Source organism: Passer domesticus, chromosome 6 (assembly GCF_036417665.1).
Source record: "Passer domesticus isolate bPasDom1 chromosome 6, bPasDom1.hap1, whole genome shotgun sequence".
NCBI classification, from domain to species: domain Eukaryota; kingdom Metazoa; phylum Chordata; class Aves; order Passeriformes; family Passeridae; genus Passer; species Passer domesticus.
This window is the reverse complement of record NC_087479.1, coordinates 22,617,148-22,639,903: the sequence shown is the minus strand read 5'-3', so window position 1 is coordinate 22,639,903 and position 22,756 is coordinate 22,617,148. Positions and strand designations below refer to the sequence as shown.

The 22,756-nt window shown below is 42.5% G+C and overlaps 1 protein-coding gene across 5 annotated transcripts in view; it reads left to right on the top strand.

Annotated features, from left to right (window-relative positions):
• The window catches only part of ESRRB (estrogen related receptor beta), a 132,012-nt gene that overhangs the window by 62,189 nt on the left and 47,067 nt on the right, over nt 1-22,756 (top strand). Inside the window, exon 1 of one of the 5 annotated variants that reach the window (XM_064423783.1) lies at nt 22,008-22,077. The exons of 3 other annotated variants lie outside the window; for them this stretch is intronic. The gene's annotated coding sequence lies outside the window, so the exon portion shown is untranslated. Of the gene's footprint in view, nt 1-22,007; nt 22,161-22,756 lie in introns of those variants that run through there. One more of the 5 variants, XM_064423782.1, reaches the window with a different exon arrangement.

Genomic DNA, 22,756 nt, shown 5'->3' with positions numbered 1-22,756 from the left:
TACAGTTAGGGTACTGTCATTACAGAGCAACTATAAGCCCTAATCACTGCCCATGATCATTACTTCTCTAATAATATGAACTGTTTCTGTTGAAATTTCCCTTCTTGATTTCATAGTCTAACATGGACGTGTTTCTTAAAATACTAACAAATTTAATTCCACGGCCTTTTTAAAATAACATAATTATGAAACAAAAGCAAAAGCTCTCACAGTACAGTGGTGTGCTATCTATATATGTTTTAATGTGCTAATTTTCCTTAGAATTTTCCCTTGGGTGTTTAGGGAAAAACAGATTCAGCCCTCTTAATTGTTCGATGAAAGAAGAAAAAATACCTGCTTTTGGCTGGTTTACTTTCTTAACATACTGTTACTTTGGTTTGGTCTCTGCAAAATGTTATAGATTCAATTCCCTGCTGGACCAAGAGTTAAAAATTAATTCACGAATAATAAAAGCCAATCAGTCTTGTTGAGTTTAAGAAGGATTAGAAGAAAGGTTTTTGTACAGAAGCAGTTATATATCTTGGTTGTGATATTGTTGGACTAATAGGTATTGTACTAGGTCCCACTGGTTATCTGATAAAGGTAGCTGATTTGCAAACAGGATTGTTACCCTGATGACTAACGAGTCTAATATTGGATGGGTTAAAAGAGAATGGGCAGCTGGTGTCTATTATAAGTTCTTGACTCCCTCTTAGAAAACAATTACTTGATTCAGATGGATAGACTGGAAAGGGACCAGGTAAATATAAACTATGAAGAAATGGTTCCCGCTATCATATTGTAGCTGGAATTTTCAAGCAGTGATCTGACTTGGGCACTGAATTCCACTGAGTGTCAGTGTGCCTGTGGTGGGGAGCTGTCCATAATTGTTGAGAGACCTGCACAGGCGTCAGGCTACCCTGTGTTCAAAGCATGTAACTGATACAAGGTGGACACAGAAAATCTCACAAATCCCTTGAGATAGGGGACGGATTTGCATACAAAATTTTGTGACGAAAAACCCCCTGTCCCTACACAGATCTGCTGTGTAACTCTGGAGAGGGGCGAAGGAAGTCGGAGACATGTCTTTGGAGGAAGGAGGGCATCCACAGTAACAGAGATGTCAATTTTATTTTTTTTAAAGGATTCATTGCTAAAGGTAGAGTTTAAGGGAAAGACGGTGATGAAGGTGGCTTGTTTTAGGAACAGTGCTTGAACCTGATGTGAGGTATAAGAAGAAGGCTGCGAGCCCTTCAGCTCAGTTAGGCTGAAGTCTGGGGAAGGGAAAAAGAGGATGTAGCTGCTGTGGGAAGGCAGGAATGGATACATCTTTTCAAATATCTGCTCCATAGGAGCTTCTTAGGACTACAGACCCTTGTTAAGAAAAACATCTTGAGCGATAAATTGTTCTTGTGTGTGGGGAGTTCACTGTCACATTCAAGAGCCACAGCATCTCTCTCTTTCAGCTGTCGTTGTGGGAAAACTTGTAAACAGAGGAGCTTTGTGAGGTTAAAGACAGTGATATTCAGCCTGCAGGCGACTGCCTGTTACATTTGGGTAGAAGTAAAGGCAGCATGGAGAGGTGTCCATCTTTTGAAAGGAGAACAATTTTGCTTCCTTCAGTGCAGGACTGGCCAGTGTCCTTGCCTCCATTGCCATTGCCGTAGCGCAGGTAGGAGCTGGAAGAGCTCTGCAGCCATCTGCAGGGCTCCGCTGACAGTGCGCCGGGCTGCGCGGGGGGCTGCGGGGCAGCCTGCAGAGCAGCCCTCGCACCTTCTTTTCACTGGCCACGTCTTTGAAAACGGTCAAATTACTCTGTCCTCCTCTAAAAGTACATGCGGGTTTCTCCTGGGAGTCTTGGCTCGCTGTGCACTCCTTTCAGCATCTTGCTAGTGTAAGTTTGGATGCCTGAAGGGTGATTCCATAGTCTCATGAAGATCTCATGGTAAGGAAGCTTGATGGGGAAAGAGAAACCTTAGTGTTTTGCATATGAGTTTCATGCAGACTTTGAGAAATACATTAATCTTCATGACTGTGTAATTTGTGTTTTGTACACTTTTTCCAAAGTGAAGCTAACTCTCGCTTTCTCACAGAATCACAGAGCTGCTGATGTTGGAAGGGACCTTTGGAGGTCATCTGGTCCAACCCTGTGCTCAAGCAGGACAATCTAGGGCTGGTTTCTCAGGACCAGGTGCAGACTGCCCTTGAATATCTCCGAGATAGGCGACACCACAACCTCTCTGAGCAAACTGTGCAAATTCTTGCTCACTCACAAAGTGTTGGCTTATGTTCAGAAAGACCCTACTATATTTCAGTTCATGGTTTCTTGTGTCCTTTGAGGGTTTTTATCTCCTACTTGAGTTTGCCCAATCATTTTATGGTGTCTCACAATGCTTTCTAGTTTGTCAGTCACTTCTTAATAAAGTGACACACAGAAATTTTAGATCCTTTTCGACTAAATGTATGGGGAAGAGAAGTATTCCCTACCTGGTTCCTTTGGACTATAACTGTCACTGATATCATTGAGACCTGAATTGTTGGGCTCTGGCAACCTGAGCTAGGAATGACAGGTATGTTGTCTTAAAATTACAATTGGTTCACCAAAAAGATCTATTGTGCCTCATGAGGATATACAGGAATTTCTCATCTCGTTTAGAGTATAGCTTATCCACATCACAATATGATGAATATGTAGAGGTATTTGTTTTAGATATCTTCTATCTTTTTTTACTCAGTGGCTGGTTTATCATCTTGTTTATCAGCTAAACGGTCTTGTCTTAATAGGGTAAATGAATAGCAGTGAGCAACAATTAAATGCAGATCTAACCAGGAACAGTCCATTCATTTGGTGGTTGCCATTACTTTGACTGCTGTTCTCAATCCTCATTGCCTCTGGTTTTCTTCTGGAAGAATGCCATCCGAGTGGTCTCTGGTAGCTTTTGTACATCACTGATATGAGAGTTAGGACATGAATGCAGTCCACTGTTCATAATGTGGGCTACTGAACCAGGGAAAAAACCTAGAATAGCCATAGAGAAAAATCTTTGAGGAGAGTGCCATATTAAAATGACTTCTACCATGATAGAAAACCTTCTGCCTGTAATAATGTAGTCAGTACTTGAAGCCTTCTAGAAGTGACTACTGTGCTAACAGGTTCTGTTGCACTCGCAGCAATAGGTAATTTATATCAGGTTACTTCATCTTCTGAGAGCAGCTAACAACCATGAAATGCTGTCAGTGCTGTTGAAGAAAGAGGCTGGTGCTGAGAATTTATATGGGAAACTAGATAAGCAGAAACCACAAGATGAAGAAGCCATCTACAACCTTTGAGCATGCTTGGGGACTTTATTTTTAAAACTGTCTTCCAAGTTACTTTGAATATGAATCTATTTTTGTCATTTTTGCTACTGTAAATGACAAGGAACTCTGAAAATCAGATTGGTTACACCAGTGTAAAATTGGTACAAGATTAATATTGGGCCATTCAGTTCAACATCATAGTAGAAGAAGAAATACATGGAAGCCATATAAAAACCATGTTGAAGTGAGGGGGCAGGAATCAACTAAAGCTTTGTATGGGAGTGGCAGAAACAAGCAATTTTCTTTCCATAAAATTCTGCCAGGTGCTACTAGTGCCTCAGATCACTGGCTGATTCTTTCAGAGTTCAGGTTTCATGCTTCTAATGCATGAAATGATTCTTTCACCCCTTTGGGAATAATTTGGAATATGTTGGAGAAGGCAGCATAGTGGTAATTGGGGAGCAGTTTGATGCATTGCTAAAATGCACAGAGGACAAAATGCCAAATGAGGTGTGAGAGCAGGTGAAGTGTGAACTCGCTGAAGTTGCAAAGAATATTATCCAGATAAAAACACACCAGAGGTGAGTAAAGCAGGACTCCAAAGAAGCATTCCAGCACGTGGAGAATTCCAGAGATCTCCAGAGGAGAATGCTCTTTGACAAATTTATGAGGGTGAAACCCATGGAATATGGATGAAACCCATCTCCTGTGCAAAGGAGAAGACTGCAACAGGATAGCTGGGAAGGAGACTCAGCTCTGGTTTTAAGCTTCTTTTAAGGTAGCTGTATATATAATGCCATCAAGTTGAGTAGCAATCGCATCTTTATAGCAATTGATAAAATCAAGATAAAGAAGAAGGCAAATGTAACAAATCATGTCTTAAGCAAAAGCTCCCTGTGGGTAGATAGTCTAAGTTTAGTACCATCTGATTCTGTAGTATCTTGAGAACTCTGATGCTGCAAGGAAATGCAAGACACAATGTCAGACAATATTCTACTGCTCTGCACAAGATCCAAAGGAGAGTTGATCATTCAGAATGATCTTGATTTTGTAAACAGTATACTTCCACTGAACACTGTTGGAGCTGATTTGAGATGGTGCACTGGGGGAAGGACAAGCAAGGGTAAAACCTGTGCCATGGAGCTTGAGGTCACACTGGGACAGAGAAATGGTGGCTGAAGAGCCAACAGCAAGGTCCTGTCAAATGTGGCTGCATTTTGGCTTGTGACTAAGGTTTTTGAGTGAGGTGTGGTAGAAAACAGCTGTTCCTCACACTTTTTCTCATTTAACTTTCCTGAAGATCCTCTGAAAACACACAGCCATTACTTCCTGCAAAAAGATGGAGTTTGAATACAACAGCTTTAGGAGAAAGAGAGATCCCAGCAGAGGAAGAAAGATTCTGCTAGCACATGCACAAGTTTCTGTTGCTAAAATTGAATGAGAATTGGCTTAAAAACTGGGGTCAAACCTTACAAAACTACTGTTTTGTTTCTCTCCCAGCTTTCTAATTCAGTATGCACCATATGGCTCTTGCACTGGAAATGGACTTTCCTTCACATCTGCCGACTGTCTTGTTTTGTCTTTCTGCTGCAAGGTGAAAGTAGTGATCAGCATCCTTGTGAGGTGAAGAGCTACACAAAAGCTTGCCCACACAAGCACACAGGTCCCTTCTGCCTGATAGCCCTGTCATGACCCTGTCACTGGCTGAAAGCACAGCCCACCCCCGTGGTGGGGAATCTGAAAGCTGGGTGATGATGGGAGCAAGCTGCCCTGCGGTAAGACATAAAGCAGCAGGATCTTTCAGAGGGAAGAGGAGCATTGAAATGGAGCTTCTGACGTCGGGAAGAGCTGCTGTGTATAATGTCATGGGGCCTGAAGAAAGAGAACTGCTCCCTTGGGATGAGGAGATTTATTGCAGTGTGTTTAGCACCCCTGCAACTAGAGAAGAAAGATACACATTAGCAGCTGGTAGGAGGCCTGTGCTGCACTTCTGCTCCGCTGGAAAAGGCAGGAATGACACATTGCTGTGAGGTGGGGTGGGAGTGGAGCTCTGCACAGAGACGGGGGCAGATGAGAGGAATGCTGACTTGGTGTGGAAGAAGGAAAATCTTAACTGATGTTTTTCATGTGGATAGAGATATTGCAGGATATCCCCCAGAGAAAAAGCTCAGTCAGTGAGCTGGAAAATGAGAGAACTGGGGACCACTAATCACTTCTAAAAAATTTTCTGGCATGTTCTGCTGGCCACTGCTGGGTATTAATATGGTTTCAAGTCTTCGTGCTGTGTTGCAGGATTATGGGTTGCTTACCTTTTGGCTTTTGCAGTGTTCTACAAGAGAGGGCTTCAGTTTTCCCCAACTTTTACCTGAAGCCCTTCCTGCTGAGTGGGATGGAGGGAACGGAGAACAGCACATGGCAAACCTCTTCTACTTGAGAAGTTAATGAGTTGATGGATTTGCTATGTAGTTCCTGTTCTGGCAGCTCTTTACAATTGTGCAGTGCTTGCTCTAGAAATTGCACACAGAGATGGGGAAGGAATGGAAGGTTCTGTGCTTTACCTGGTTTTGTGGAATACTTTGCATTGTTATTCACAAACATACTCCATATGCCAATGAACATAAGGAGAGTAGCATGCTGTCTGTCTTCTACTTCTTGGTGTAAATCAATTTGCTACCTTGCCTCTGTGCCTTATGCAGTCACTGTTTGCACACCTCTTGTGTGTCTCCAGCAATGCTAAAGCAAGCAAGGATATCTTCTGTGAAGCTCTGTGTCTGTTGCAGGAGATGCTTGTCACTGAACTGAGTCTCAGAGTACCTCCTTGGCTTAAGGAAGGTGCTGTTAGGATGACTTCTGTAAAGGTACTACAGAAAACAACAGGAGTGTGAACATATTAAATCCATGAGAGAATTCCAGTAGGAGTTGGAGATTTGGGGCTGGGCTTTTTGAGAAACACTTACTTAAATTGTCATCAGGACTAAAAGGTCCTTTGCAGAGGCCAGTTGAACAGCATTTGTTCTGAGGAGCTACAGTTTTAATGGACAGGGAGCAATATAGTGCTGGACAAGAGAGTCTACCACCTGAAAAATTAGTTTTGAAAAAGTCAGTTGTAAGATCTTGCTTAAAGAGTATTGTTGCCTACCTCCTGCTTTCTGGAAGGATTTAAATGAGCAAAGTGGAAGAACTTCACAGGAGTAGAAGCTAGGGCTGAGCCATGTTTGCATGCAGTGGTGCTGAGCCTCTATCAGATATGTCCTTTTCATGATATGCATTCTGACATTTCCTTATCATTTGGGGAGCAAGGATGCATCCTTTGCCTCCAGCAGCCCAGCTGCCAGGATAGAGTAAATATTGCTTTGTGGCCAAAGGGTCCTGTTAGCCTCCAGGAGACACAAAACAGCAGCACTCAGAAAAATTAACAGCAGTAAAAGTACATTATACAATTCATCGATCTTTTGTTTTCAACACTGAAGCAATGCTGCTTGGGGCACACAGGTTACACCAGGGTCAGCACTTTCATTAGGAGATCCCTGGTCCTCCAGCCTCACCCCAGCACCCTGGATGGGTGCCTGCAGTAGGTGCAGGCACTTGCCTGGCATGGATGGGTGAGGCTGGGAGCAGCCCCTCAGTTCTAGGCAGCGTGAAAAATCAGAGGCAGTTAGGTATGAGTGAAAATATTATAAGTTTCCCTGGTGTCAGCACAGGCCAGTTCTGATTTTAAAAATGAAATATGGCAGCTAATTAATCTAGATCACAGCTTAATCGCCTGTGGTGGGTTTTAAAAAAAAACATTTTTGTGTGAATTTAGCACTTATGAAAGTGAGAGGCTGGAATGACTGCACAGGCCAAAGCGCAGCATGGATAAGCTGTGTCCTGCTGCCTCTGTCCGTGTTCCCCTGTGGCGGCCTGCAGTAGCCACTGCTATTTCCTACAGTCCGCCTTTCATAGCCTCCCTTGCAGCAGCATCCGTGCAGGCAGTGTGACACACACCTCCCCTGTGCCTCCGCAGCTCCTCGTGGCCGCAGTCACCGAGCCTCAGAGGCAGCAGATGTGCGGCTTCACTCCAGGACAGAACGGGGAATGCCTCTTCCCAGGGCCCGGGCTGCGGTGTGCTCCCACCATTCGGGGTGAGGGGAAACACGGAAACACGGTGCTGCCAGGGAGGTGTGGTGTGAACGGGGCAAGGATCGGCAGAGAAGGCACCGAGGCAGAGATCAGGAACTCTGAAGATGAAGGGTTTGACAGCTCTGTTCTTTCCCTCTGACCAGCAGCGGGTCTGTGCTGGGGAAAAGAAAAACAATCTGTCCAATTTTATAGACTGAGTGCGTTTATGTTTTGTACAGATTTCAGAAAGACGAATCAATCCTTCATGGCACATCTCACCCGTCATTAGTGAGTTGCTTTCTGCCAGTGGTTTCAGTAGATGTAGGTCTTGTAGAGAGAGGCATTGCAGGCACTGTCTGCAAGACAGCATCAGCCAGTTGGCTGAGTGAAGGGAGGGACAGCGTGGGGAAGGCAGGTGCATGTTGGAGAAACAAGAAAAACAGAGGGACCAAGGTGAGTGCATGTGATGGATCACAGAGAGGACCAGGACAACATGACATTACTGTCTCTTAAATTTTGTGGAATGACTAAAATAATCTGTCATCAAATGGACAGTTTTCTACTCTGTTCAGTGAGCTCTTTTAGTAAGAGTCTCTGCAGTTAGGAGTAAACCATTTCCTTTTTCCTTCCTCCTTCATTCATTCACATTTCCCTCCTCCTTCATTCACATTTATGCTAAATTGTGATCCTGAGTGTTGCAGGTTAGCAAAGCTGAGCAGGACCCAAGCAAGAAAATGTGGAAGGCAGGGCAAGAGCTGGTGCTGCTGACCAAAAATTCTTTGCTCTGAGAGCTGGCACCTCAACCTGGGATCAGGGTTGTCCTGTGTCCCTGGTGCCCATCTTGGCATTGCAGTATTGATTATTTGGTGGATTCCAGTATTCTGATTAAATTTCAGCTCAGACATTTACATTTTTCCTTATTTTCCATTATGGCTTTAATGGGACAAACAATTCTCTTTTTTGCTTCAGAAGCTCTAGCTGTATACAGCAGAAGAGCTGCTGTCTTAGGCTTCAGAGATGGAATGAGTGAAATGGCCTCCTAATGTGCATACAATTTTGAGTAGCCTTGTGGCTGAAATTTACTGCATGTTGCCTATAATTCACTGTAAATCATATTTTCTAATGTATTTTTTACAGTGACCTGAGCAGATAGAAAAGGAACTCTTCCATTTTGTGAAGTAATAACTGTAACCTAGGTGAAATAAAGTACAAAGCCAAAAGCTTTATACAAAAATGTTAATGTTAATAAAATACAATACTGTTTTATACTGTAATCTTCAGCAATTATCCTGACTTAAGTAGGAGCAAATACTTAGTGATTAATTTGAAGAAAAAATGTTATTTCTTCTTTTGTCATTTAGATGAATTGAGAAGATGAAGCAGTCATATTTGCTGAGGGTGTGAGGATAGTGAGGCCAGAGGACAAGAGAGATCTGGAGAATACAGTACTCATTCAGTCAATATTTTGACTAGAAAAGTCCTGTCCTAGCATAGTAAGTAGGGAACAACATGATCTTCAACTTCAAAATGCAATATTAGTGGATTGGTTTTTGTTGTGTAATATTTGATCCACGAGGGCCCTGTGGCTGGAAGCCTGTAAAGCAATTTAAAAAATGTAAGGAATGTGTAACAATGTAAGAAGTAAGAAAAAAGGCAAAGAATTTACAGCAGTGTGGAATGGGTTATAGCAGGGGAAATAAAGGAAATAAAGGAAAGAAAAAAGAAATGCACATATCAGAAAGCACTTTTTAAAAAGATTCAAGATAGGCACATACTCGCTAGGTCAGAAATAACGAGAAATGGGTTTGTCCTCTTCCATGTAACATTGTTATTATGCAGTACATGCCCCCACAACATCTCAAAACTCACGGTTTTGTCTGAGGAAGAGTAACAGATACATTTGTTTTTGGAATACCTGCGATTTGTTCTTGTGAAACAGGACTTTGAGAAGCCCGTGGGCACACAATTAACTAATTTTAATTCAGCCCTTGCGGGAAAGGGTCGGGGTCTCTCACTCTGCCTCTTTGAAATTGCTTTGCAAGAGAGATGGTTAGTTAGCATGGACTGAGCATCAGCCATGGAGCCTCAGTGAATAATCCCACTCTGCATTAGAAGAGGAGAGAAATCGGACAGGGTGAAACAGCAATGATTAGTTAGCTTTGGTGCAGCCTGGGGATGCATGTGGTCTAGGCAGGATTTATTTGGCTTTCCCAATTTTAATTTCTGTGTTTCTCTGTGAGCTAGTCAAGACCAGGCAACCAGCAATCCCAGAGGTAAATGAGCAGAGCTAAATGAGATATCTCATTTTTCTCTTACTTATTTTTTGTGGAAATTTCCCGCTTTTTGTTTCCCTTCATTTGTGATTTTGGGTCACGGAAAGGTGAGAGCATCCCTGAAGATGGCAGCACAGGCTCCCCAAATCCTGCAGTGCTCACAGAGTGTGGAGTTAATGCTTTCTGGCCTGGCAGAGGGAACCTTTCCCTGTTTCCTTTCTTCCTTTCATTGCAGACAGTCAAGTGGATGTTTCTCCTGCCCAGGACTTTCTTCTGCTATCTGGTTCATGTTCCCAGTGAGTGGAGATTATCTCTACAGCATTTTGGAGGTTTTTCCTAACTTCCTTAAGGTAGTGCTAAAATTTTAGCTGGAGAAAATTGATTTTTTTTTCTATCTGTGCTGAAGCAAAACTATGTCTTTGCGCTGTTGTCACTTCTGAGTGAAAATGATCTTTCTCTTAAAATAACTGAAGCAAAATCAAACATACATCATGAAGGAAAATAAATCCTGAAAACTGTTCAAATGTATTTATAATGGAAGTTTTGGAGCAAATCAAAAAGCTTTTGCAGATTTTTTTGTTGTTATTGTTAAAAAGAGATTTTTTTCTGAGGTATTATGTCCCCACCAATAAATGAAATACATACATCACTCTTGGAAGCCAACAAAGTAAGCACGTTTTTTTTATTTCTGCAAAAACATCCTCCTTGGTGAGGAGATCTCTGTGTTGCAGTGTGTGCGTAAGCACTAATTTCAGAGACCTTTTAATCTTGGCAGCGTCTGTATCACACTGTCTGTGTCCTACGTCTATTCATACTCTGTGCCAAAGTCATAAATGACAAAATGTTTTTCTTGCTTTTCCTGCTAACCTGTTGGCTTTCTCCTTTTGAGGTGTATCTGCTTCAGTCTGATCCAGATTGCCTTTGACTTAAAGTTATTGGAACTTATTTTTCTGTTTCTGACAGATTTTAGAGTTTTCAGAGTTAATTTCTCTTCTATATCCCTTTCACTCCCCATGATTCCCATCTTCTTCTCACTTCTCTGTCTCACTCGTTAAACTGGCTTCCCAAGACTGCATCACATGCCTGTTAGAGCCACTCAAGGTTCACTTCTCCTCTCACCTCAGCCAGGCCTCCCCCTAATCTGAAGTGCTCCTTTGCCCCAGACTGGATGAGTGGAAGTGTTTGAATTCTACCAGTGTGAATGATATATTCTGCTATATACCCTGCTATTCTGAAGAAGCCAATATTGATGGTTTAATTACTTCCCAGGTCAGTAAGGAGGGCAAGGCTACTACTTGGGTTTGTCTCCTTGGCAGTTCTGCAGTATCACCTACCACCCTTTACTTGTCAAATTTAGCATCCCCCCTGGCCAAAGGCTCTTTTAACAGGGAGTTCTAATAAGGAAACTTTCCTTGGTACCAGCACCAGAGGAGGAAGCCTGTGGATGGCTGTCGCTGGAAGTCTCTGTTCTGCGAGGCTTCTGTGAACAGGTCTCTGTTCACCACATATTTGCCTGATGTGCCCTGCAATCATACGGCTCTGTTCAGACCCAAGCAACACATAATGGTTTCCACAACAGACATGTTACTTCGTAGTTCCCTCCTTCCCCACCTAATGGCTGTGATTTAAACACTAACATTGCATCTTCACCTGTCTGGAGACTGCTGCCTTGGCAGCACTTACCTTTTTGTGACAGGGTGCTATTCAGCAGCCTACCCTCAATTTCCCAGGAAAATGGGACCACACATCACTGACCCTGAAGTGCAGCAGGGAGAGTATGATGCTTGTTTGGGATTGTAGGAGATCCTTTTCTACATGTTGGTTTCAGTTCTGGCTGTCCTGAAATAATTCACTGGAGCTAAAATGTGACAAACTGTTTCTGTAATGACAGGAGAGGAAATTGCTCTTTAAGAACTGAGACATCACTGAACTTGTCAGATATGAGAATTCTTGTTGTCCCTTCTTGTGCAGAAGTCTAGGTTTCCTCAACTTGTCTTTCCTGTAGTCAAAAGTTCCAAAGAAATCAATGATTCCTATCCAAAGATTGTCATCTTGTGTAACAGTAGGCTCCAGATTGACCTCCAGGTGAAGTAGGTATTACTGGGTGTCACACAGAGTGTGTATAGCCCTACATTGTTACAGATGTTAACAATTACTAATTTTTTTTAATGTATTTCCATATGCGTGTTCTGTCTCCTGCACTGTTTCCTCTGCCGTTGAGTGTTGGGTTGTGTGGGAGGTTTGTGCTGTTCCATGAGGTCTGCACACAGAGCAAGGAAGGCTCCCTGTGTAAGGTGCACATGGACAACATATCTCAAAGCCCCTGAGGCCAGCTGGTTGGCAGCTCTTCTTTCCTTTCTTTATTTTCTAATGAGTGAGTGTACAAAATGGAACTAGAGTTTCATGTAGGACATGAAGCCAAGTCCTGAATATATCCTTGCTATATACTTTTCACACTGGAACACTGAAAACATACACTGAGTGTTTGAAAAAAATACAGCAACAATTTGTAAAAGACAGTGAGGAAGGTATGTGAAAATAATTATTGTTTTGTTTCTTAATGCAAATTTTTTCCCTCAGCATTAGAAGGAAGTTTGGTATCACAGCTTAAGAGCATGAAACAAACACAGAAGACAAAAATTACTTTTTTAATGTGCATTCTTTCCTGTGTTTAATGCCATTTTAATAATTTTAAGGGTATAATTTAGATTCTAATATATTAGTTGCTTAAGTTTGGTGACACCCCTGTGGCAAGTTTGAAATTAATGAAGTATGGTGGACTGAGCACTGCAGGGTAAATCTCAATAGCTGCTCTTAAAGTCACATGTGAATGTGGGTCTGATTTGTAGTTCTCTGGAACTTCAAGACTGAAATGTCCATGGGCTTGTTGGCAGGATGGCTTGATGTAGGGCTCAAAGGTACCCATTTCTCCCTCCCTCCACACACAATATGTGTTTGTGGCCATATCCCATAATACCAGATTTACATCCCACCCCTTTTCTCCTCTCACCACTCGTCGAAGTTCAGCAGCGAGAAGAGAAGGAAGGGGCTCCTAAGTATCAGCCCTTAGGGTACAGCAGCTGTCACCCACCCTTGGGAGGGCTGTTATGCCTGTCTTTTCCCAGCTGGAGAAAAAAAAAGCACAAAAGCTTGAGGCTTCATCCCAGATCTGGTTCTTTCTAAGTCACAAGGTAGTACCAGCCCTGGAGTGGTCCATTTGCTTTCCCATCTGAGGAACTTTCTCCCAGTTGTGTGCTTCTGCTGCCCAGGGTATGTTCCTGGAAGAATGCTGCCTGTGACACAGCAGATCAATGGGCACAGACCCAAGTCCCTGCTCCCAAGGATCAATATGATGTTGGAGTGCAACACTGGGGCTGGCATTGCCTACTCCTTTCAGGTCTGGCATCAATTAGCTGCAGCCTGCAAATAGAAGATGAGCAGTAACATTCTGCAACCTCGATAACCTGTCCTGAGGAGCCTGCCAGAGTCAAGGGGCTCCTTGCTGCCACTGCAGCCAATAGACCCATTTCATTAGGCTGGAAAGGTTAATTGCATTGAAAACTGGCGTCATCCTCAGCACATGATCATTGTAGAACTCCACAGTGGTGTGAGTCCTGAGCTGTCTCAAGGAAGCCCCTCTGAGCTCTGAGAAAATGTTTGCAGCAAGGCTTCTGTGCAGAGCATTCATACCCCTATCTGTCACAGTTCTCTTGCTAAGATCCCTTTACTTTGCTTAGAGGAAGCTGGTGAATCCCAATTTTAGCAGGTTTTTTTGGTTGTTGTTTTTTTGTTTGTTGTTTTTTGTTTTTTTTTTTTTTTATACAGACTTTCTGTTACCTTAGCAAGCATCCTCTTGCCCTTTTGTTAGAAATGGCATCCTAGAAAGCAAGTAAAGTCTAATGTTGTGGTCTGAGATATGGCTTTCTAATTTGTTTGAAATGTTTTGAGGTATTTTTACTGAAAATATTAAAACAAAGCAGAAGATTATTCCATGGTCTGACACAGAGAACCTGGCATAACCAGAGTATTCAGAGATAGCCTTATTCTCTGGTTAGTGGTGACTGAGCAATAGCTGGTCTATTAAATATTTAGTTGCAGCTTCTTTAATAAACCCTTCTGTCTCCCTTTCATCGTCACCTTCTGTGGGCCACCTTACGCAACATTATTTTTCATGTCAGAATGTTGGTTTCAGAGAAGGAAACCTGCTGCCATAAATGAGAACTTCCACTGTTAAACAGAGAAGAGGACAGAAGGATGTGAAGATGCTGGGCATCTGAGCCCTGCTCTCTGAAAGGAGTCCTTTGGCACACACTTAGTCACATCTTTCTCAGGATGTGGCTGTTGTGGCATCTCAGTTGTATGTGCCCAGTGCCAGGTCAGTGCCTGGCATCTTGTGTGTAAGTGCAGGGCACCTGTGCTGAAGTAAGAACTCTCCTTGAAGCTGGTAGTTGATTTTTCACCTTGCCCACTTCTTACAGATTCATGTGACAGGCCTAAAAGGGTTTATGTGTTCTCATTATGTCAAATTCTTACTGTGTGTTATGGCTGTGTAGCTCTCCTGTCTCCTCTGCCCTCTGTGCAGGGACCTTCTGCAGCCATTTGACAGGAAGTGAATGAAAGAAGGGATTTAAAAGTCGGAAGAGGAGAGGAGGATGTGAGGGAGCATCTCAGGTTTGGGAGAGCTGTTTTGTATTTTGAGGTGCTCTTCCAGTGTGCACAGGGTTCTTGGTGGGAAGGGCACAGTGCAGAGCTTTCTCTTTAATACAGTGTGTGTTTTATCTCCGCAGACTTCTTGCAGACTTAGTTTAAAGATCTTAGCTCAATACCATTAGTGTATCTCTGCTGAAGGCCCTTTATAAAATTGATTAGAAAGTGGGCTTTTGCATGTGTGTGTGTGGGCTCTAATCTGATTTGAGTCCGAGATGGTATCTTTAATTCAGTGCATCGCGGCAACTAACTCACGAACTTCACCGAGAGTCAGAGCCCCTAATTTGGTTTGAGAATACATTAGCAAAACGAGCTCAGAAGGCCCCTTTTCAGGGAGAGAAGGAGGGGGTGTCTTGAGGGGGGCCTTGGGGGGAGGATTGGAAGAATTGTCTTGACAGAGAGGAGTCGTGGATTTAAACAAGATCCTGGGCATGATATTTCTGCAGTGGATCCCAGGGAAAAATAAAAAGGAGGAAAGAGAGAAGATTGATTGATTGATTGATGGCTTTGCACAAACCATGAAGAACAAAGTGAACCTCAAAGCAAGCTTAGCCCCTTCTTCCCATGCAACCAGATAGAACCTGACATGCTTTTTATCTAGAATTATCTTTTCCTCTTCTCATTCCTTCATCCTGCTCTGTGGGCTGCTGCTTGAAGCAGACACTTAACATTGCAGAAGTAATAGTGTGCTTTTGCTCTGGCACACTATCAAAACCTTTCAGGACTGATCCAACTTGACGTAAAATATTAAACCACGTGTATGTCCTTTCTTCCTCCTTACTTCCTGAAATACTGGGGGAAAAATTTAGAAAGAAAGAAATAGACCAGCATAGCTGGTCTTTGCAGTGGGACAGTGAAAGCAGTGTTTTGCTCCAGGTGATATGTAAAAGCCAGCCCTGGGGACTGTTAGACTTCATTCTTCAGGTCCCGTATTCCTGTATGATATGTAGTGGGGGTTATGGAACAACCAGATGGAGGGGGATAGGGACGGGAAGAAGCTCTCCAGATTCTCCATGACCCTTTTAAAGTAAAGAATTATTTTAATTTAAGAAATTGTTAAAATAAATGGAGGGGTAACTCAGATTCTGTTGAGTGCTATAGAAATACTCAAGATAGGAGTAAATATTTTATTTAAAAATGTAATTAATAAGCTGTCAAACACAAAATGTTTGCTGTGTTAATTCAGTTTTATGGCTGAAGTCTTGCACACACTGATGTCAGAAAACTCCAAGTTCTGCCTCCTTCGGTAGCAGTATTGTATTCTCCCTGCAGTTGGGTACTACTTCTTCTTGCCAGGAGTATAGTGTTCTAGGAGCTGCTGCCTTAAATTTTTTAACTGATACAATTCCATTTTTTGCAAGGAAGCTTTACTGGGTTATACCCAGTCTGGCCATTGTTATCATGTCTGCCTTTTATTTTCAGTGGAGGCTCTTAATTTATGTTTGCAAAGTATTTACAAGATGTCCATTTGATTGCACAGGCAAGGCACTCCTGGACACAAATGACTAATATAATTGCACCTAAGTGTTTGTGGGTGAAGTGACTGAGCCATTGGTTTTGCAGTAAAAGTGCATGTTTTGTAGTCACAATCCAGTATTTGTGTTTCTGTGCAATGGCATGTTAAGGTTGGTTAGGCAGAGTCACACCAAATCTCCTGACTTCAGTATATTGCAAAATGTTCAGTAGAGAGGTCCTTTATGATACATGTCTCAGTTGCATTCCTTGAGTGTAAATCAGCCTCAACCATATATCCAGAGACAGTTTGAGACCCTTCCTCTCAAGAAGTACATTTTTGGAGAGGGACCTTTCAGGAATGAGGAATCGCAAAACCACAAAATAGATACCTCAGAAACTGAAGACTTTGGCAGTAGGTCTTGCAGCTCTTATTTGGATATACAACTGGATTGAATCAGTGCCTGAGCTCAGCCATTGAGCCACCTTCAGGTAATTATTTTAGTTAGTCTTCATGCTCTATAGATAGTCTACCATATGCACAGTTGAGATTCCTTTTTCTACCTCCTTTGATGAACTGCTGAGGTCAGCAATTTTATTTCAGTAGCTTGCACTGATGAACTTTACTTCTATACCAGCCTTCCCATCCAGATGACACTGCAGTGCAGAGAAATAATCCAATTTTTCTTGATTATTAATAATTACTCTCAGCTACTATTTTTTCAGTTGATTGATTAGAATAAACACTGCTCTGATGGGATACACCAGAATCCATACCTCCTCTTCCTTTTTTACTGATACTTTAGCTCAGGCTTCTCCAGACACAACATGAAGCAGGGGATTGTAATGCAAAGTGGCATTTTTAAATGTGCCTTCTTGCTGTTTTTTAATTACATGTGACCAAAATTCATTTGTCTGGATTGGTGGAAGACTACAGGCCCTTAATAATGGCTCTGGTTTGCAAGCCAGTGCTTTTGCTAAACCCATGTTTTCCCCTATTCAATGTTTAAGCTGGACAAAACAACTCTTATTTTTGTTTTAGTCTTCCAAACTGATCAAAGACTATAGATTTGCAGGAGATGTGCTTCCTACTTACGATCTGGTCCCTTGTCCAACAGGTTGTGTATCCCTCCAGGAGGGTTTCAGGCCATATGTCTCTTTGGAGGGATCTCACCTTGTAGCTGAGTGAGGTTTTTGCTGTACCAAGTTTGACAGTTTGTTGGTTTGGGTTTTTTTATTTGGAAGGAGCGTCTTACAAGGCACTCTCTCAACAGCTCGTGGCCTGAAACCCTATCCAGTAGTTCTGCAGGGACAGAGGAACTTTAAAGTGTTTGCAGATTTGTCAAGAACTTAAACACCTCAGCTAAATTATGCACAAAAAATAGGAAGACTAACATTGAAGTTCATGTTTTCACCAGCTTAGTGCACAGTCAGGAACAACCTCTCCTAGCACTGCAATCCAGTAGCTCCCTTGCTGATTCAGCCTGTTTTGTACCATATGCTGTGAATGCCAAGGGGTGAACAGTGCTGCAGCCAGTACCGCAGAAAGTCAGAACAGGCAGCTCAGGTGTAGCTAGGAAGAGCAGTGATTTTCCTACAGAGTAACTGCTATTAACCCTGTGGACTGGCATTCTCTCTGTGAAGGTGGTTGGTACAGCATGGGAGACAATTTAACTACTGTTTTGATTTGCATCTTGGGTTCCTTAAATTCATTCTCATTTGAGAAATAATGTTATTTCCAGGTTGGAAAAGTGGGAAGTGAAAAGATTGCTTTAACATGAACAGAATTTGCCTCCTCTTTGCAAGCAGGAAAGTTGTCGGAGGCATTTAGAGTTTTGATTTATCTGATTAAGATGAATCCAAGGAAGTAAACGAATCCATATTAGATGTTTTTAATAAGGCTGTTGTTGTTGAATTCCCTCTCTGAAGTGAACTGATCAGAGTAGAGAAGCCTGTTAGAACTGGCAGCACATGACTTCCAAGAGATGCTCAGGCCAATGAATGCCACCTGGAGATGGAGATGTATGAATGGATGCACTGTACCCTGCAATTTGCAATGTGTGGGTAGGGCCATCAACCTGTGCAGTGTGACTGACAGGAGAAGAGTGTTTGTTAGTATAAGTGGGAATTTCTGAGAAAGTCCTCTATTGGGAAAAGTTTGCCTTCCTTTCCTTCCCAGGAACATTTGAAATAAAAGCATGTTTGGAGAAGGAGTAGTTAAACACTAGAAAACAAGTCTCCAGAAATGCAGTAATGGTCATGGGATAGCTGCAGTGTTGGACATTCAGGTGGCTTTTCAGATCCTGAGGCCTGGTTCGTGTTTAGATCAATAGGAGTTGGATCAAGGCATAAATGAAGAGCCAGGATACTGTAACAACTACTTCTGATTTATTTCCCCCGTAGCTAGAAAATTCTGGGTAAGGTTTAGGTGTCAGGTAAGATACTTACACTCAATTCCAACATTCTTTCCTCAGCCATCTGTGAAAGAAAGCATTTTTTGTGGGTCACAGAGATGCTAAGAAGTAGCGCTCCTTACCAGGAGTGAATGAGAAAGAAGTTTCATTCAGGCTCTCATCAAAGTGGATAGAATGTCCAGGTCAATTTTTGTAAACTGATAGGCAGCCAAGGTTTTAGAGCTTCTGATCACATGCCAGCAGTGATTTCATTGTGATGCAGAAGGAATGGGGTAAAGCTTAAATGGCACCAGATGGAAAAGTGGAACTCTGTTTCTCCAACAGCACTCAGCTTTCAAATCAGAGGGATTGATTTTTGGCTACAGGATGCTCCTAGACACATGGTTAATCTCTGAGTAATACAGGACAACCATTTTATAAGAGTTGATGGCACAGATTTTGTGGTACTCTTGAATTTCCAGAACTTTTATGTAGAATTCCACCTTTTCAGATGATTTAGATGCAGTTTGTTTCCCAGTTTCAATCTCTCTATGTTGCCTGGCTAAAGAAGATATCATGAAGTGTCAAAATGTTTCTGTGTACATTAGAACATAGATATTTCTGAATGCATATAAGTAGAGCAAAGAGACGTACTGAGTGAAGCACAGGCAGGGCTGTGTGGAAAACACAGGGAGGGGAGCTGCATGGGCATTAAAATCTTGGTTCAAGAATATTTGTTGTTTGACAATGTTATTTCATCACAAATCTGACTGCAATCTACTTTCTTCAAAATAAATTTTATTGGAATTTCTACTTCTAGGCAAAGTAGAAATTCCAATAAAATTTATTTTGAAGAAAGTTCCAATATTTTGTTTCATTGTGTTCCTGAAACAGTGTGTGATTAGGTCATCAAACAACACAAGAAAACACATGACAGGCTAAACAAAGTGCTAGGAGCAAAGCAAAGTTAAACATATAATTTTTTAGAGTTGTTTTGAAAATTTTACAGTAAAAACATTGCCAAAATTGACTTAGTTATGTAATGAAACAGAATAGCATTTTTAAACAAAAATGGATTTTTGATTAAAAACTTGGAGTGAAGTATAATTGCAAAGGAGAATAGAAAAATGGGTTGAATGAAGGTGTGATCAGCAGGCAGCTGGTGTGTGAAATAGCATGTGGGGAGATGGAGATAGGATTAGGCAGTATTAGAGATTAGGTTATTGTGTAGACTGGGTCACAGGGGTCTGGGCTTAAAGTATGGTGAGGTGTAGGAGGAGGTCAGAATTGGTGTGTATTAAAGAAACAGATTTGCAAAGCCAGTGTTTTCTTCCTCTGGCTGGCTTGCATGCAGGAAAACACTAGCTATTCACACTGCTTAACACAGGCAAACTGGAAAGCTGTGATGCTGCAGAAAGAGGTTCAAATTCTGCTGATAGCCTGGAGCAGAGGACATCATGTGAACATAGAATTTATCTGTCCATCATTCTGGTTACAACAGTCACCTGCATGCTCCATTCTTTCAATCATAGTTGCTGTTTGACTCTCAAGGTGTTCCTGAGAGGTAGGTCCTTCAGGCCCATGTCAGCTGGGGAAAGCAGTGTCCTGGAGAGCTGTAGTGATTTGCTGAAGTCTGTAGGAAGATCAGCTTTGAGGTTGGAATTAGACTTTGAGACATTCTGGCTGCATTTTAAGGGAGAAGTACACTGTACTTCACTGCCCCACGTGGTAAGCACAGAGCCAGTGAGCAGGAGTCACAACACATGTATGGGTTCTTGTGCTGTGTTAGGGGCATGGTTACCTAGTGGTGATCGACATGTAGAATGATTCCCAAAACTGTCCCCGAGAGTGGGCACAGAGAAAGGCTGGGCCAGAGGCAGATCTGGGAGTGTAAGGTCTACAGTATGGACTGGTTAGAGGGACATGGGTGTGGGACACTGGCTTAGTTTGCCAAGGGCAGAGGGAAGGCTGGGAACAGAGAACAGATGAAGTGTGAGTGTATGGAGTTATAGATCCTGTCTTTATGCATCACATCGATCTCATTCAGTGTGTTATACTTAGCATTTTGTTTATATAATCTCAGGGTGTTACAGGGGTTTGTTTATTTTTAACTCCTGGATGACTGGCAGTTGCAGTCTGAATCCTGTCTATTTATAAATGGGAGAAATTTGTCCAGACCTGGCACGAGATCTTTGACAAAGGCTTTCTGGAAACTGAGAGAAATGCATTTACTTGACGTTTATTATCTTTTCAGCTGGGAGCAAAATCCAGACAGGCAATCTGTGCATGGGGTGGTGAAAGCCCTAACCACTATTTGTATGCCATGGTAAATGATTGTGTCACTTTGTTACATTTCCTTTAGGAGTTTAGATAGGAAAAATAAAGAGGGCTAAGGTATATTCTGCATCATGCAGGAGTCTGGTGCAAAACCAGCCACCTGGTGAAGTACATGACGAGAAGAGTTTGGGACTAGAAGCTGCTTCATAACCACATGGTCATGCCTGATCTCACTGCTGGTGACTGCTCACTGAATTAGTATTTATGTTCTGTTTCTTATTGTAGACAGGGTTTGAGTGAAATCAGTCTGCGGATTTGGCACAGGATTCCCTGATGTAAACAGAGTGCTGAATTAATAGAGATTGACACCAGAGATTTTAGCAGCACGTGTAGGTGCCCCTTTCTTCCTGTATCACCACCAGATTCTCCAGAGGCAGACATATTTCACAGAAGAATCCAGCAAGGATTAAGAGGGCTTCCTGCCTGCAAGTTTAGGTACAGAATGCTGTGTGTGTCTCTAGAGCCTACTGAACCCTGTGGAGCTAGGCTTCGGAACTAGCTTTAGAATTGACCCTGTTTGCCCTGACGGGTTGCAGTGCTCACTGCTGGCTGGTCACCAGGCATTGATTTCTGTTTCCCATTGCTCTGAACCTTTGCACAGCTCACACACAGAGAGCTCAGTCTATCTGCTATGAGCTGCTGGGGTGGTTCACTGGAGGGAATGTCTTTAGCTTTCAAGATCTCTCACTACCTGGGAAAGCTGCCTTGTTGCCTCTCTCAACCCCTTGGCCAGGTTGCTCATGCCTTCTGTTCTGCATGTCTGTTCCCCTTCAGCCCACTACTATGTGTTCATCATCTTCTCTCTCCGTGCGTCTAATGGAGGTTGGTAATCCCGTTAGGTGCTGCAGCGGGTGCTGCCGAGTTTGCTTGCGAACGCCTGTGCCAGGTCGAGTGTCATTGCCAGCAGCACTCTTGGCGGGATGAAGGTTGCATTAGCGAACAGTAATTGAAATGCAAAATAACATTTTGATCGAGCGAGCAGGCTGTTTATTTATCAGATCAATAGCCAAAATGCCCCATCTGGAGAAGTCAGCGTGATAACAAGTGATAGCATTCCAAGGGCAAAGGGAACAAGCACAGCAGGGAGGACATGCCGTCAGGGTGGGCTGGTTTCGGTTGGGTCACACCAGGCCGTCAGCTGCTGAAATTTGCTTCTTTTTGGGTCCCTACTTTGAAGAGGGTGGGCCCCTTCTTAGTTGCATCAGCAAAGGTTTGCTGACTTCTGGAGAGAGAACAAGTTTAAATGTGGGCTAGGACAGATTGCAGACATATGTGAGGTCTTCTTCCTCCCATGCTTTGATAGACAGAGGAGTGTGCCTCAAGGTGCAGACTGCAGATGACATGGCTTAGTTAGGCAGTGGGTTTTGATTGTTTGTTTTTGCTTTACTGCATTATGTTTGCTATAAAGGTCTGACCACTCACAGTGATGATCAGGAAGTATGAAGTCATAGTTTGGCTCCTATAGCAAAGCTATTGGAATGGTATCTAGGTGCATGCACATGATGAGGAAAGGAGACATGTGAGAGAACGGAATTGTGTGTATTTGCATAATAAATTTATGTATACACAGATACCCTCCAGATTGAAGCTATGTAACATTTAAAGCTATCTCAGAAAGGTACTATATGAAAGTGTAGAAGCAGCTGTTTAGCTTCTTTGCTGGTGTCTGACTGCCTGTCTTACTGCCTGTCTGCTTTGCTATGTCTGTGTGTTAGCTTCTGCTTAACCATTAGCAGGGATGCTAAAGAATGGAAGAGGAAGAGAAACAGGTTAAGGAGCTTGCAAGCTTGAGTTCCTTTCATATCAGTAACAGTGAAAAGTGAAAACTTCATGGGATGAGAAAATAATCTATTCATGATGACAAAAGGATTACTTTTGTGGGGTATTTGTAATCACATTTAGTTAAATTTTCCTACAGTGATGCTAGTTTGTGAGGAAAATCTAAGTAATGAAAAGTATTTTGCTTCAGAATTTGTTTTGGCTGTACTGAGATTTTTAAGGGGTTTTTGTTTGGTTGGGTTGTTTCATTTTTTTTTTAATCTAGAGAAAGGAACATGCAAGTTTTGGGGAAAACAATGTGTTTATTCTGCTATACATTTTCTGTCTAGTGAGCAGTTTGTTGATCTCATCTCTTGGTTCAGGCAAGTAAGAATGTGGGCCTCAGGTAGGGTCGGACTTGAGTGGATGGGAAGCTGCTTTGTCAGTCAAGGGAAT